Here is a 16,271-nt window from a genome sequence, read left to right on the forward strand (position 1 = left end):
TCTGTCTGTTTCGGACAGACGGGAGCCCATTATTTTGTGTGTAGTGCCTGAATCAAGTCTGGGTGTTCGTTCATTTAGGGCGGGGTTAAACGAGTGAATAGTGTCTGGCTTGGCGTTTATGTCTGTGTGAGAAAGTGATTTGCATATGCAGCCTAGCCTGACTGCACATATGTCATCCAGCCTAATCAGATGCAAAGACATGTTGACACGGCCCCCCTCCCATTTCAAATAATACCACTACTGAATAAACCCAATCCATCATGCCAATATCAGTGCCCACTTTACATTCTGGGGTTTCCCCCTTAGAAACAAAATGCATCAGTTTCTCAGATGCTCAGTCGTAGAATATGGTGACACAAAGCAACTGGGTCTGCACAATAGGAGACACAAGGATCTGTACACAGCCAATCACGTCCGAATAAGAACAGGAAGTTAAGGAGTAGAGCAGCAATGTTGACCATTTATGTGCCAGGAGTGATTTGTCTGCCTTCTATTGGATGCTGAGAAGATGGCGAACATACAGCAGCACACATGACTGAGCATTATAGTGCTCCTTCTGAAAAATGCTCCTGAATTGGAACATTTTATTTAATTCTAATAAGTGAGAGTGAGAGAAATAAAAAATAAAAAAATAGAACTAGTCATAAGAAGGTGCAACAAAGAAGCAAAAGGCCAACGTATGGCATGTTGAATGTATACGTATGTATGAAGATTTTTTTGTAAAATTTTAACATACATTTAATAGATATACTTATCTGAATATTACATGTAGAACTTGCATTTGTGTTTTCAGTGGTGGCTTATATCAATGCAAAGTACTCCTTTTCATCAGAGTAACATTTTTGCTCAGTATTATAATGACCCCCTTTGCTCACTGAACTGAAAATAGCAAGTCTGGGTAATGCCAAAGCAAAAAAAAATTCTTGTTTTTTCCACAATTTGTTTCAAATTTAAGGAAGTATTTCTTCCCATATTTCATTGCAGACATTAACGTTCCATAAAACAGTAAAGTTCAATGGTCTAAGTTGAGAATATTAATCTTAAAGTAGAAAATAGGCTGATATACCATGTACCAATGGAACCAGACAATAGCAGTCTGGAAACAAGCAAACATATATATTATGTTCAAGAACATTCTCATTCTTCATGAGCACTTTTGGGGCCGTGGGAACACTTGGAAAGTGCACGGGCCGCCTATAGCGGCCTGAATGCCTCTGCAGCAGGTGAAGAACAACCGCAAAGGTCAAGGTCAAAGGAGAGGGGGGTCCTTGTCTGCTTGTCTACTCATCTGTACAGCTTGCATAGTCTGTGACTGTCTGGGACCAAATGTAAATGAGCCTGGTTGTTTATTAATCAGTCTGAGGCTATATTTGCTTAAGTTCTTGCTTCTTTTATGATGCTGCTCTCAGACAGACTGAGCACATGGTTAGGGGACCCCTCATTTCACATTCCCGACTAGAAATATCACAGAGGTATAATATCATGCAAGCAAGACATTTCATCTATCCTTTGCTCATGGTGCAAACATTTCCCATGGTTACTTGCTGCCATAATTTGTCGCTGGTTCTCCTTCCTTTGCCTTCTTACAATAGCAGACTGATTGACACCTTTGCTCTCTTTTGTGTCTGGCATTTGTTCCATCGTTATTTATATGATGCTCCTAGTGATGTCATAACAATTAGAACGAAGACACAAACATAGAAAAGAATGACACATTGTTCCTGATCGAGGCTAAAATTTGCATGGCGGAAAAACAAAGGGTATTTATTCAGAAACAATGGGATGTACAACAGCGATTTCACTGCACCATGTGGTCACTTATTGTGTGATATTTTCAGCAGGCTTATTCTCTAGTGCTTATTCTTTTGGTATGGAACTGTCTCTCTCAGCAACTTTTTGACAGCCCACTGTCCCTACAGTCCTTTTGACTCAGATATGAAAGTAATGATCATTTTGATAGGACACTCCAAAAGAGTATAAGACTATTTCACCCACTATTGACATCAGATCTTGACATACATTTTGGTTTAAATAAAGATCAATCTGTAAGATTGTTTTGGAATTATTACCTGATTAATGAATGGCATATATTCAAGAAAAACTGGCATTAATATTAAGTAGTTATTTCTTAGTCTGGACCTAATTTAAACCAAGATGCACAGAAATGGTTAGTTCACTTATACAAACCCAAATGGGGCACCAAATTAACAGCTATCTAAAAATAATCCACGCTGCTATTGAAACATGAGAACATCCTTAACTGTAACTGCACTTGATATTAAACAGCATGGCTGCCATTACCCCTTTAAGAGGAGAGGCCATTACCTCAACCAACGCCAGCTGAGGAAGGATGAGCCTGAATGAGGCAAGTGGTCCGCATGAACTTGCTGCCTTTATACCCACCACTTTAAGCTTTATTTACTCAGCGGAAAAAAAAGATCTCTCCTCCACCAACAACGCTTCAATAGACGTGTTCTAACTTCAAAAACGCTTTTTCCTATCCCTCCCCGCCACTACCACACACCCCGTCGTCCTTCCTCTCACTGTAGGTTTAATCATCTCAGCGCTCAGTGAAATCAAGCTTAGTAATGACACTTTTGTGGGCCTTTCACTTTCACCCCCTCCTCAAACTTCTCCCCCTGCTTCTCCCTTTCTCCCACCTACTGCTTAAAACCTTATCCCATGTCGACAAAATGTCCGCTCAGCTGGGGTGCCACAAAAGTAGGCATGGTTTAACCGCCTACATCCTGTCACTCATTTTCTCTGTGGATCTCTGTCTTTCTCTGTAGGCATGTCTTCATATGCTTTATGTCCTACACAAACACTACTTCTAAAATGTCCTACATTTCCTACATTTAATGTAAATGCACAAATAATCTATATTGAAAAAAAAAACTTTATTAAAAGGTTTAAATTCCTTCCATTTTCCAGAGCTCAGTTTAATCTGTGCTCACAATCGACTTTATATTAGCACATTTTTTCCACGCATGACAGGGAAATCCTGTCCCCTTTATATAACTTTTTGTAGCTGAAAACTATAACTGTACTTTTTTCCACTGCCACCACTGAATACACTTTTTAATGCTTCAGTCATTCTAAAGTTGTTCTACTATAGAGCCTTTTCCTAAAATGAAGACCTCTGTACTGTGAGGTTGCCTTATTATCCTGCATTTGAAAGCATTTGAAATCTGACCCACCAGGCAGCTCTGCTCTTTTTACCCTCTGGGACTCTGTGCCATGGTTGGCATCATCAAGATTCAAACCTGCAATCTAAGGACAGCAGGGCAAATGTGTGTTTTTTGGGTTTTTTTGCTGCATCACTAAAGAGCCCCTGTAGAACCTTTGAAGGTGCTACATAGAATTATTATTTCTAATAGTCTGCTAAACATTCCAGTTATATGGCCCAGTTAGACTTAATGATCGTCAGGGGGGAAAATGAGCATCACGAAATACAGTGCTAACATAAAAAGGTTCTATCCAGCACTGTTCTTCAGTTTGTTCCATTGGGAGAACCCTCATTGGCTTTATGTAAAACATTAAATCATCCACTTTCACTTGAAAAAAAAAAGAGAAAAGTAAGAACACACAAAATAGTCTGACACAATATGCCAAAATCAAGGGAGTTAGTTATATTTGTGTGTGAAAGCTGTTATATTTGTGTGCAAAAGCTGTTATATTTGTGTGCAAAAGCGGTTATATTTGTGTGTGAAAGCTGTTATATTTGTGTGCAAAAGCTGTTATATTTGTGTGCAAAGCGGTTATATTTGTGTGTGAAAGCTGCTATCATGTTTTTTTAGCCCAAGTTGAGCATTTCACTCCTAGCCAGAATGTTTCAGTGCAGCTCTGCTTGGTTAAGTTCTGATAAATAATAAGGTCCTGAGGTTTGCTCACTTATCATCCATTTATTTTTGGAGGCAAAGGGGCAACCAGGTGAGAAGTACATCTGTGCCATGTGCCTTTTCTTTTAGGCATGCAGACTGGAAAGCTATGGAGTGGGACCCAGGGGTCCTAATTTCAGGAGTGGGAGGAGATAAATAGAGTTTCTTTACTAAAAAAAAAAAAAAAAAAGATTAGTACAGGAACAAGTGTAAAAGTATAAGCAATGATCTAGTAAAAAATCTATCATTTTTGTTGCTTTGTAGATCTTAAAGCAAAGAACTATAGAGAGGCTGTTCAGAGTCACCTGCAAGGGATGTTCTCACTACTATTCTTTCACATACACACACAGTGCACCATCGTACCATCATATTTGCCCTGTGGGTCTCATTTCATGGCTTAGAAAAAAGATAATGAAAAGGCGTGTGAAATACGCTCTATTAAAGCTATACTTCAGATCAGAGCGAGTTCTTATTATAGGTGAGCAGGAAAAAGGACAGCATAGAGTTCAGAGCATGGCCTCTTTCCTCCATCTCTGGGGTTTAACACAGTCCTTCTGGGGCTCGGCTAGCCAGCTTACTAAGATGGCCACCGTCAGCAGAATCCCATCGGCCCACTTCACACCTACTGTACGTTCCAGTTCTGAATTTAGAAAAGCTCTCGCCCAGCTGCCTTTAGCAAGTACAGCCTGCAAGGTGGGAAGAAACGAGTTAAGAAAATAGAAATGTGTTATTTACTTTGCTTGTATATATTTGTAAGTATTGCTCAGTTGTTGCAGCAAAATAATATAGTGTTGATCAAATTTGTTTTAAATGATGGTTGGAAAAGAGTTTTCATAATAAAAAATTTTTGATTGTGGAATTTTAACTATTTTGTTGGTGCCACAATGGAAAAAAAAACAAATCCTGGAAAATTCATAAACCAAAAATTGCTCTATTGGGAAATCAATTTTGTTTTTCTTTGGAATTTTTAATCTGAAGAACCTTTTCTGGCACTTTTATTTTTTTAGAAATGTATAAAAAATATTTGTAAGCATTAAAGTGGTGGAAAACATAAAGAGTTTGTAAGTCTGAATCAAGAGTCAACAATATCACAGAGATCTGGGGTCTACAATCCAAGAGGGCAATTTTGGTTTTGTTCAGTGATGTCATTTCTTAAAAAAAAAAAATTAAATAAATACAATTCCAAGAGCTGTGTTCATTAACATAATGAATTTTTGGTTTTCCCGATCAGGACTTTTTGTCACTGTAGATTTTCTGTGTACATATTCTGATGCATTCACAATTGATCAGTTAGAATTAAGGTGCAATATCTATCTTAACGTAATTTTACCATTAACCCTGATCTGATTGGAACTTCCACACATTTCAGAGGCTGTAGCTTAAAACTTTAGTTGCATAAGGTATAAAAATCAGCACCATAAGTTAATAAACTAACAAAGAACTGTGAGTAAAAAAAGTAAATAATACAAAAAGAAAAAACAGCAGAGGATCAAAACCAGAAGGAAGCAAATTATTTAATTAAATAATTACAGAAGTTTAAACTTTTTTTTATACAGTTTCAATTATTTTTACATTACTGTAAAAATTTTACAACTACATTTAAATTATTTTATTAATGAATTATCAAATACATTTAAATTATTTGATTAATTAATTATTTATCTTGATACAAATCTAGTTTTAGTGCTAAATCTGTTAGCTAATAATCTGTAGGTAAATTAATTTATATATTAGTAGTATAAATCATCTTGCTGCAGATACATCACATTTTTCGAACTACACACTGACGTCATGCCTCAGCCTGGCTTTTTCATGCAGCATCCCCAAATCCTTTCCAGCGAGTGTTAACTTTCTTTGTGCAGACTTTTGGAAAGAAAAGATTTCTGGGGTGTAACAGACAGGCAGTGACCCTTAGCCCCAGCTCTCCATGGGTTTCTGCTTCCCATAGGTCTGCCGCCATTTCTGTCCTCTGGCACCCATTCACAGCTCAGTCACGGCCTCTTAAAGCTGCCCACAATCTCCCGATTCAGCCGAGGCGTGATCCAATGACATGGATTTTTAATGAGAGACTACGTCTTTGTTGGAAACACACAATATCCAGGCAGAGGAGGGGGTTCAGGAGAGGAACAGGACTGCAGACTAACACCCTCCCACATACACTGAACTTTCTCACTTTGTCCTCGTTTTTCGAACACTTTTTTTCTCTGTCTCTCTTGGCTTCATCATTTGGCTGTGACTGGAGAACGAGAATAAAAAAAAACGTACAATCTCAGAATAGAAAAAAGCCCACAGTAAAATTCTCTCAGTTTCTGCACTTCCTTGCTTCACCTCACTTTGCATGATAATGTCATTAGAAAACTGGGCCTCAATGCACCAGCATTTGAACATGCTTGCTAACACAATATATGCAGAGTAAGTTCTTATGCTGAACATTTGCGTATTTATAAACCAATCAGCATCGTGTGGAGCTTTTAACACAGAGCACTTATCAAACTCCTGAGAGTTTCCCAGCAATCATGTCCCCTTTTACATGCCATTTAGTTTAGATGCAGACTAAATTCAGTCTATCCATTCATTTCTAAATCTTTACCCTAAATACACCCCTCTCTACTACACACACACACACACACACACACACACACACACACACACACACACACACACACACACAATGTGTCTGTCTTACCCTCACACACATAATTAAACACTTGCACCCAGACATCCTTCCTCCCCCATCACTCATTCAAATTTTATTTCCCAGCTTGAGCCTAGACACTCTGGTACTTCTGCTAAATCTGATGTCTCCACCCCCACATACACACACACAGACACTCAGCTAGACACCGCTCAGTCTCCAATCGTGCTTCATACTGCTGACTAGACACCTCTTAACCCCCAACACACAGATACACACAGACACACACACACGTCTCTTAATTGGAAATATATTATATTAATGGCACCCCTTCTGTCTGGCCTAGTTCTGAATCCAGTTGATTAAAAAAATTATTATGTATAAGTAGTAGTAAATACATATTGGCTTTAATTTACACAAACAATATTATCCACAAGCAACTTTATATAACAAATTATAGGCATGTGCGTGTTTGTGTGGGTAATAATGCAGCATTATTTAACACCCACAAAAACACACTGCATACTAAGAAATGAAGGCACTCAAGTCTTTTGCATTTATTTCACAGAATACAAAGAACACACCATTTTTCTTAGGTCAGTGTCAGAAATCGATTTATTGTATATCAAACAGAGAAATTGTGTTTGAAGGATTAAAAATGTATACTGCATGCATTATAGGCATGCAAACATGAATCATTCACTGCAATCAGAGAGTTAAATTGTGTCATTTATACAGCCTTACACCCTTGTGTGTGTTTATAAATAGGCAATAGTTTAGGATACTGGAAGTTTGAACATTTAAAGAACAAAATCAGTAGCCTTTCAGTGATTTATTATTTTTCATTTTACAAAATATTAAACAAAAACATGAGAATGTGTGCTACTTGTATCTTAATGTGCACACATTATAATGTGGCTTATATTAATATATCCATCTTTATGTATGTGTATATGTGTATATATATATATATATATATATATATATATATATATATATATATATATATATATATATATATATATATATATATAATTATTCATGATTATGTAAGGACAATCAAAAACATCATATCACAAGTGTGTCTCAAATGTGTGTGTGTGTCGTCTCTTGTCGTCCCAGAGGCCATGTTACGTTTCCTCCCAAAGGATTTACGTTCGTTTGTAACACAACACACACACACACACACACACACACACAGAGACACACAGACAGACACACTTCCCAGAACAAGAGGTCACATCAGGGATTCAGACAGAGAGTGTGTGTTTGTGCATGGGACCAGACAGTCTGTGCCCAGAGGTCACTATCCTGTGTGTGTGTGTGTGTGTGTGTGTGTGTGTGTGTGTGTGTGTGTGTGTGTGTGTGTGTGTGTGTGTGTGTGTGTGTGTGTGTGTGTGTGTGTGTGTGTGTGTGTTGTGTGAAGACTCAATATCAGCCTTTATATCTGTATCCTCCGTTACAGCAGTGTTTTAAACACCACAGAGTCTCATTTATCGCAGTCTTGTATTCTCTTAGAAAAAAGCACTAACATTTTCACTGAAAGACAGATTCACAAATTTAATGAAGGTGCTTACGATTCAGTGCAATTTACATGCAATGCTTTAAAGCATTTTTATAAACGTGAAAATGCCTCCAGTTCAACATCCAATAAAGCGCTATCTAATTAAATCTTTGATGATTTCGAACATGATGTAACCTAAGTGAAACTATTCATCATAATGCAGAAAATGTAATCTAATGAAATATACTGAAATTACAATGTATTCTGGTTATATTTTCAATTGTATTAACAACAGTCTGTTTTCACAAGATAATCATGATTCATTTTTTTTTTCAAATCTTTTTTTTTTATTATGCGCTTTTCATGTGCTGAAAAAAAGAAAACAAATTGTGGGAAAGACTGCATATTTGATGCTTACAAAATAGATGACTGGGTTGTATCATTTAGATAGTAGATTTATAAATAATTCCACTTAAAAAGAATAAATGGTTACTATAAATGTATTCTTTATTTCCAGCATAAAATATTTCCAGCTTTTCTTGTCATTTTGAAATATATCATCTACTGTAAACGGAAAATAACTCAATGTTGTTGTATTTATTGCGCGATGTTACATGAGAGACTGTAAGATTTAAATAATGTTCATACATTTAAATGGTACTGTGAATCATAAAGTTTACTGGTTGTTATTACCTCTGACATAAAACAACATTTCTCAATGGATTGTTTTGCTGTTTACACACAGATCATTTACCCGAGTGGTATACAGACAAGGACAACGTGTGATCCAACAGAAGCGAATGATGAGAGACTACACTATGGTAAAGATGGTGATTTTCAGCTGCTCTTATTCTGCTCGAACGAAGCAAGAGGAAAACACCTATAAAAATATCACCATAGGACTCGAGAGATTTTTGTACAAAGTACAAAATGAGCTTCTGCTGATCTTACCATTACTCTTGGGCTGCTTTAGATTAATAACATGGACATTTCATCATGGCATATTTGCTCGCCAGGTTATTTCAGAACACTGGGCTACAAGAGGTAAGTACATAAAAAGTGGCAAGTAATATTTATTAATGCTAAATAATCCATATATAGTATGTATGTTTGTAGGTATGTAGGTATATATGTATATGTATATATATATATTGTAGGTATATAAATATATACTTACCTGGCAGGGGCAATACCATTATCAGGACGATGATTTGCCCAAAGCGAGGCTCAGTCATTGCACTCGGGCTGTGCTGACCTTTGCGAATTCCCCAAATGTGGGAATCTCGACTGCATAATTTCTGACAGTAGGGGACTGCGTTCGCACTCTCTCCCCTTTCTCGTTTGGGGAAGTGGTAGCTCAGTGGTTAAGGTGCTGGGTTACGGATTGGAAAGTCGGGGGTTCAAGTCGCGGTATCCCCTGCCACTTTTGGGCACCTGAGCAAGGCCCTTAACCCTCTGTGCTCCATGCGTGCCATATCATGGCCGACACTGCGTTTTGACCCCAGCCTCTTAGAAAGCTGGGATATGTGAAAAACTAATTTTATTACGCTTTTAAATTTGATGTTTTATACATATATATATATATATATATATATATATATATATATATATATATATATATATATATATATATATATATATATATAATTTTTAAGTTTAATAAAGGTTTTAAATTTTATCGTGTCTCACAAAGTCTCTTTATTTCACCATACAGCTGCTTAACAAAATGTATTACTAATTGTGTGTGTGTGTGTGTGTGTGTGTGTGTGTGTGTGTGTGTGTGTGTGTGTGTGTGTGTGTGTGTGTTTGTATGTGTAAGAGAGACAGACAGACAGACAGAGAGAGAGAGAGAGAGAGAGAGAGAGAGAGAGAGAGAAAGAGATGCATATGCATTGAATAACACTTGTTCAGCCTCACTGCTTTCCTCTTGGGTGGGCTGCTTAAAGTTCACTGAACTGGTGGAGTGGGGTGAGAACCTGCATGTGGACTTAAATACGCACACACATGCATACACACATTTGTACTCCCTCCCTCTCTTTATTTCTTTCTTTCTCTCTTTCTATCCCCATGAACACTACAGGCTGAATTGGAAGACTGGCTCTGCTCTGTTTAATCTCGTTATGCACTGAGTGCTTCCGTTATTCTTACAGACTGAATGAGCACCAATGGCTGATGTTCATCTGTAGGTCCTCTATATTACGCACACTTTCTGTGAATCTTCTGTAATTATACATTAACAACAAAAAGTGTAAGAATCAGACTTTCCAAGACATTTTTGTTCGGATATATTTAGTTAAAAAGATATGAAAGGCATGAAACATACAAACACGCACATAAACACACACACACACACACACACACACACACACACACACACACACACACACACACACACTAATCATTATCACACACGCAGTCACACACAGAAGTGTAGTGTCATAAGTTCAAAGTGATATTTGCAGGTACGTTTTGGATAATATAAATTTTTTAATATAAATATTCCACTATCCAAATATAACACACACTACCAGCACACTATACATTATTATTAATGTCTAAGAGTAGAATATTATTATAATTCTTTAGCTATTTTAAATATCTATAAACATCCCTGTATATCACCCGGGTTTGTCAAATCAGACGTTAACACGTGAAAAGAAAAAAAAAAAGAACAAATATAACATTAACACAATTAGTTTAATTTGGAAAGAGAAATGAACAATATAAAGCAAACACACACACACACACACAGGCACACACACACACATTTATATATATATATACATAAAAACAATAAACATAACCATAAAAAATAACCATAAAAAATAACCATAAAAAAATAAAATAACAGAATAAAACATAGAATATATATATATATATATATATATATATATATATATATATATATATATATATATATATATATATATATATATATATATATTCTATGTTTTATTCTATGTTATTTTATTTTTTTATGGTTATTTTTTATGGTTATGTTTATTGTTTTTATGTAAATGTTATTGTATGCTATAAAACATGACCAACACGTGAATAGCTTATGTACTGCGATTCTAAAATCGATCAAAGTATTATTATCAATCATAATATTATTTTGGATATTCAAATAAAATATCTTTATACATATTTTTTTTCTATATAACAAAATCAACATATTGAGAGTGTTTTGAAAGGCAAGAAGAAAAAGAAGAGCATTGTAGGCAGTATTATTCAGCTCGACTCATTCATTACATCACTTCCTGTGCCATGGAATAAACCAAGAATATTAGTTGATACTGAAGAATGAATAAAAACTGCTGAATAAAAATTAATTTTTTACAGCTGATAATGACATCATTTAATATGCAAATAAATGTTTGAACAATATGATTCCGTCTTTAAACACCAGCTGAGGAAGCTCCTACACACTCAGGTGCATTTCCGGTGTCAGAATTACAGTTTACTGATCGGAATTTTGTTGAACATCCCCTTGACAAATTAATGGTATAATCCGGGATTTGTGAAAGTTTACAGAATGTTTACAGTTTTTCCTGTAAATAGTCAGAAGGTGAACAATGTCAGCATCTTTAACTGATTTCATTTTATTGTAATCTTATGCATTAATAATAATAATAATAATAACAATAATAATAATGATTATGATGATAAAAATATAATATTATAATAATAATGATTATAAAAAAATTTTTTATAATAATAATAATAATAATAATAATAATAATAATAACAATAATAATAATAATAATAATAATAATAAGGACATACCTTTAGCTTGCTTGGGAGTGGCGAAGATGGAGAAGGTGTGCGCGCGTGCGTGCGTGCGTGCGTGCGTGTGTGTGTGTGTGTGTGTACACAGTCTCCTCTGTCCGCAGTGCCGCGATGCAGACCTGAATTATTCATGATCTATTTGAATACATGCAAATAAACCAGGCATCGCGAAACGTACCTATGAAAACCGCATCCCATAGCCCCGCCCATTTGGCCCTGCCCACAGCACTACAGCATCCTCTCCTGTTTACAGCCTTTGTTCATTGTCGGAATTTAAGTCTTTAAAAAATAAAATAAAAATCGACCTCTTATATTCTGTTTAGCTCTGATTTTGAAGGACCTGGAATAGTTAGAAGTAGAATTAAAATTCAAATTAGAATTAGATTTCGAATGGAATTGTTAAAAAAATATAATAAGTGATGTAAAAAAAAGAAAGAAAGCACACAGCACATTGTGTTCTGTAATATAATAGTATAATAATAAATGCTGCACATACAACCAGAGAAAAGCCACCCCACTGTACATCCGACATATCTGTAATAAAGTTTTGATAAAATGGTTTCAATTAATGGTTTCACAGACAGACAGACAGACAGACAGACAGACAGACAGACAGACAGACAGACAGATAGATAGATAGATAGATAGATAGATAGATAGATAGATAGATAGATAGATAGATAGATAGATAGATAGATAGATAGATACTGTAGACAGACAGACAGACGGACGGACGGACGGACGGACGGACGGACGGACGGACGGACGGACGGACGGACGGATAGATAGATAGATAGATAGATAGATAGATAGATAGATAGATAGATAGATAGATAGATAGATAGATAGATAGATAGATAGATAGATAGATAGATAGATAGATACTGTAGACAGACAGACAGAGAGACAGACAAAGAGACAGACAGACAGACAGACAGACAGACAGACAGACAGACAGACAGACAGACAGGCAGGCAGACAGACAGACAGTAAGACAATAGATAGTTGGATAGATAGATAGATAGATAGATAGATAGATAGATAGATAGATAGATAGATAGATAGATAGATAGATAGATAGATAGATAGATAGATAGATAGATAGATAGATAGATAGATAGATAGATACTGTAGACAGACAGACAGACAGACAGACAGACAGACAGACAGACAGACAGACAGACAGACAGATAGATAGATAGATAGATAGATAGATAGATAGATAGATAGATAGATAGATAGATAGATAGATAGATAGATAGATAGATAGATAGATAGATAGAGGCTAATATTATTAATTTAATGAGAAGTATTAAATGAAAAGCTACATTCTGGACATTATTTACGAGCTACAAAATCAAGTGCTCCAACGTTCTAGCAATTTAATAGTGAAAGTGTCGCTACGTGAAGGTGAAGTTCGGGTCACATCGGGAAAGAGTCTCTCTATTAATTTCTGTTATTTGGCTCCATCTTGTGGCGCTTTAAAGAACTAGACAACATTTTTTGGAATTGTTAACAAAATATAATATGTAATGTATTGGCTCCATCTTGTGGCGCTTTAAAGAACTAGACAACAGAAAAGCTCCTAGTTATTTCAAAATAGTGGTAGACGAAGTACACAATTCCTGTTCTCGTAAAAAATAAACAAATCGCAGCTTAAATATTTTACACTTCAGGGAATGTAAAAATACTCCTTTTGCATTTCAACTTGAGTAACAGCAGAAAAAGGACTCGCTTTTAAATGTGCTTAAGTATCAAACAAAAAGTGCTGATCCATAACAATTGTGTTTTTAATAACTGGTGCGATTCGGTGTTCTATTCTCCTACACATGCCTTATTATTAAGAGTTTTCTACTGTTACAGGCACCCATTCAGAGACCCTTCACTCAAACTCTCACGAGAACCGTGATCTCCTGCTGGCTTGTTATTTAGCAGTCTGCAGAGTGGAAAGCAAAGATTTAGGAGATGTAGAAAGTTAGATATCACACATCCAACTGTTGTGAAGTGAAAGTTTTCCAATAGAGGAATCATCTGATAAAAGTACAGGTACTAGAAGTAATGTACAAAAAGTATGAAAAATAGCCATATTGATGATGTATTATAATCACTGCTCAGGGAAAAGTAAAACAGTTTTGCTGTGAGATGGTGTGACATTTTTTGTAGTTCCCTGGAGGAAATATATAATCAACCAATCTACACACACAAACAAAAAAATAGTTATAATAAAAAATATATATTTAAATGGCAAAAATGTTTTTAGATAATTTTTTTATTGTTTTCATACAATAGGATTAAACACTTAATCTTAAACATTTTTAATGATATAGTCTGGGTTTAATTTTTTTCATAGATATTGTTAGATTAAAGCCCATGAATGTACTGACCAAACAGTAAACACAAGACCAGTACTGATTGATGAAAATATTTATTTCTCTCCACTTTGTAAAACCTGCAGTTCCTCCATGCATTTTCAAAGGTTTGAATTTTGCATTGTAAATCAGAACATTTTAAATGCAATATAAGCCTCATCTTATCTCCTAGCTGGATCTGGCCATTACACTTCATCGACATCACAGGTGATGTCCTCTCTCACAAGACACAAGGGCACAGAACCTGCATCAATTAGGTCACAGGCCACCTCCATGGCTGGAATGAGAGGTATCCTAACACAGGGCTGGAGATCGTAAACCTTCCAACACCATGCCATATAAACTCTTCAATGGGGTTAAGGAAGGGAGAGTATAATGGAAGGTATTGGTGATAAAATGTAAGATGATCATGAAACCAATTTTGGACCAGAACAGATCAGTGATAAATACATTGGCCCAGATGACTCTGCATCCATTTGTTCTTTTGCAATCTTCTTTGTAATCTGTTTTACCTGTTAATCTAAATCCCTTACCTGTTGCCTTTTGATAGTGCTCACACCTGCTTGTTGACTACAATTAAGCACCTAAGCGTCTGCAGAACTGATGGCTGTGTTTGATCATTTGGTTTGGAGTGGGATTTTAGAAAGCAGCACCTTGAAATGGCAAAATATTATGCATATCTGGGCTTTGGTTTTGCTCCTTGAATTTAAGGTTTCACTAACTGTATGTTCTTTTTAATTTTTTTTGTTTAAACAATCGTATGAAAACTGTAACAAGAAATGTATCGCCCTTGCAGAAAGACATTTTATATGAAGATGGCTCCATCTGGTGGACAATAATTCCAGTGTGAAGGTAAGCTCTCAAGATTCTCCTGATCTCAGTTGTGTATGTTGAGTAAGTGAAATTAAAATAATAATTAAAGCTGAAAAACAGTGGTTGATGTTCCTAATTATTGCCACAAGAGCCACATTTGGACACAATAAATGCACATACTTTAAGTATTATTTTGAAACATGAGTGTTAAATTACTGTACACTGAACAATTTAATGTTCAAATATTAGTTACTAAAATGCCATTTAGTCAATTTAATTGTATTAGAAAGAAACTCCCTGTAAATATAATATGATTACTTAAATCATGAAAATATGTTTCATCATGCAGGCCTACATGTAAATGCAAAGACAGCTGACTGCAGACATTTGCATTCCTTGTGGTATTTTGGCAGAAAAACTTCCAAATTGTGATGTCACATGCAAAAGGCTGGAAGAAGTTGCAAAGCCAAACTGGTCGGTTTACTAAGTTTTTATCATATTTAAAATGGAATCCTAACATATGAGCTTCATCTTTTTTTCGCCACCATAATGAAGGAAGACATACCAACCCTCACCCAACATACTACATTCTTTGTTGAGACTGAATCTCATTATGTTCTAAGGGAGTGCAAACTTTTGCACTCAGCTATAAACTTAGCACAAAAAAAAAACAAAAACACAAACCAAATGATCTTGTTAGTTTAATGTACATTCATTGGCACAATACACAATTTCATTTGTAGTTAGATCCCAAAAAATAAGCTGTTATAAAGAGATTAAACCATTTTGCATCGACAACAAAAAGTCATTAACACTGAAAACAGCACAACTTTTATCAACTGATGAACATCAGAGTTTACTGTTTACTGAGGTGAGGTTTGATTTCATTGACATGTTGTAAAGTAAGTTTTATTCTCTAGTCCGGTTAGTTCAAATTTATCGAGACGTTTACGAGTTTCGAATACCTGCTTTGTAAAAGTTTTAGTTTTTGATCTTGCTCTATAATTAACAAATTCAAACACTGTCAATGTTACTAGGCCTTAATGTGCTACAAGTACAAAACTAAAACAAAAATGCCAAATAAAAGAGATTCAAACAAACTGTGCTTTGGCATCAAGTGATTGTCAGTTAGTAAACATTAAGGCTAAAGGAACAAGGTTTTGAAAAAGAGAGAGAGAGCGAGAGAGAGAGAGAGAGAGAGAGAGAGAGAGAGAGAGAGAGAGAGAGCGCGAGAGAGAGAACAACCAAATACAGTAATCCCCCGCTTTACCGAGGTTAGAATC

At 35.7% G+C, this 16,271-nt stretch overlaps 1 long non-coding RNA gene across 1 annotated transcript in view; it reads left to right on the plus strand.

Annotated features, from left to right (window-relative positions):
- The window catches only part of LOC310717892, a 28,654-nt gene extending 19,096 nt beyond the window's left edge, over window positions 1-9,558 (plus strand). The window contains exon 5 of the long non-coding RNA XR_014530996.1: window positions 8,763-9,558. This is a non-coding gene — a long non-coding RNA (uncharacterized lncRNA). The remainder of the gene's footprint in view (window positions 1-8,762) is intronic.
- The last annotated feature ends 6,713 nt before the right edge of the window (window positions 9,559-16,271 follow it).

Source organism: Silurus aristotelis (assembly GCF_946808225.1).
Source record: "Silurus aristotelis genome assembly, chromosome: 22".
Lineage (NCBI taxonomy): Eukaryota > Metazoa > Chordata > Actinopteri > Siluriformes > Siluridae > Silurus > Silurus aristotelis.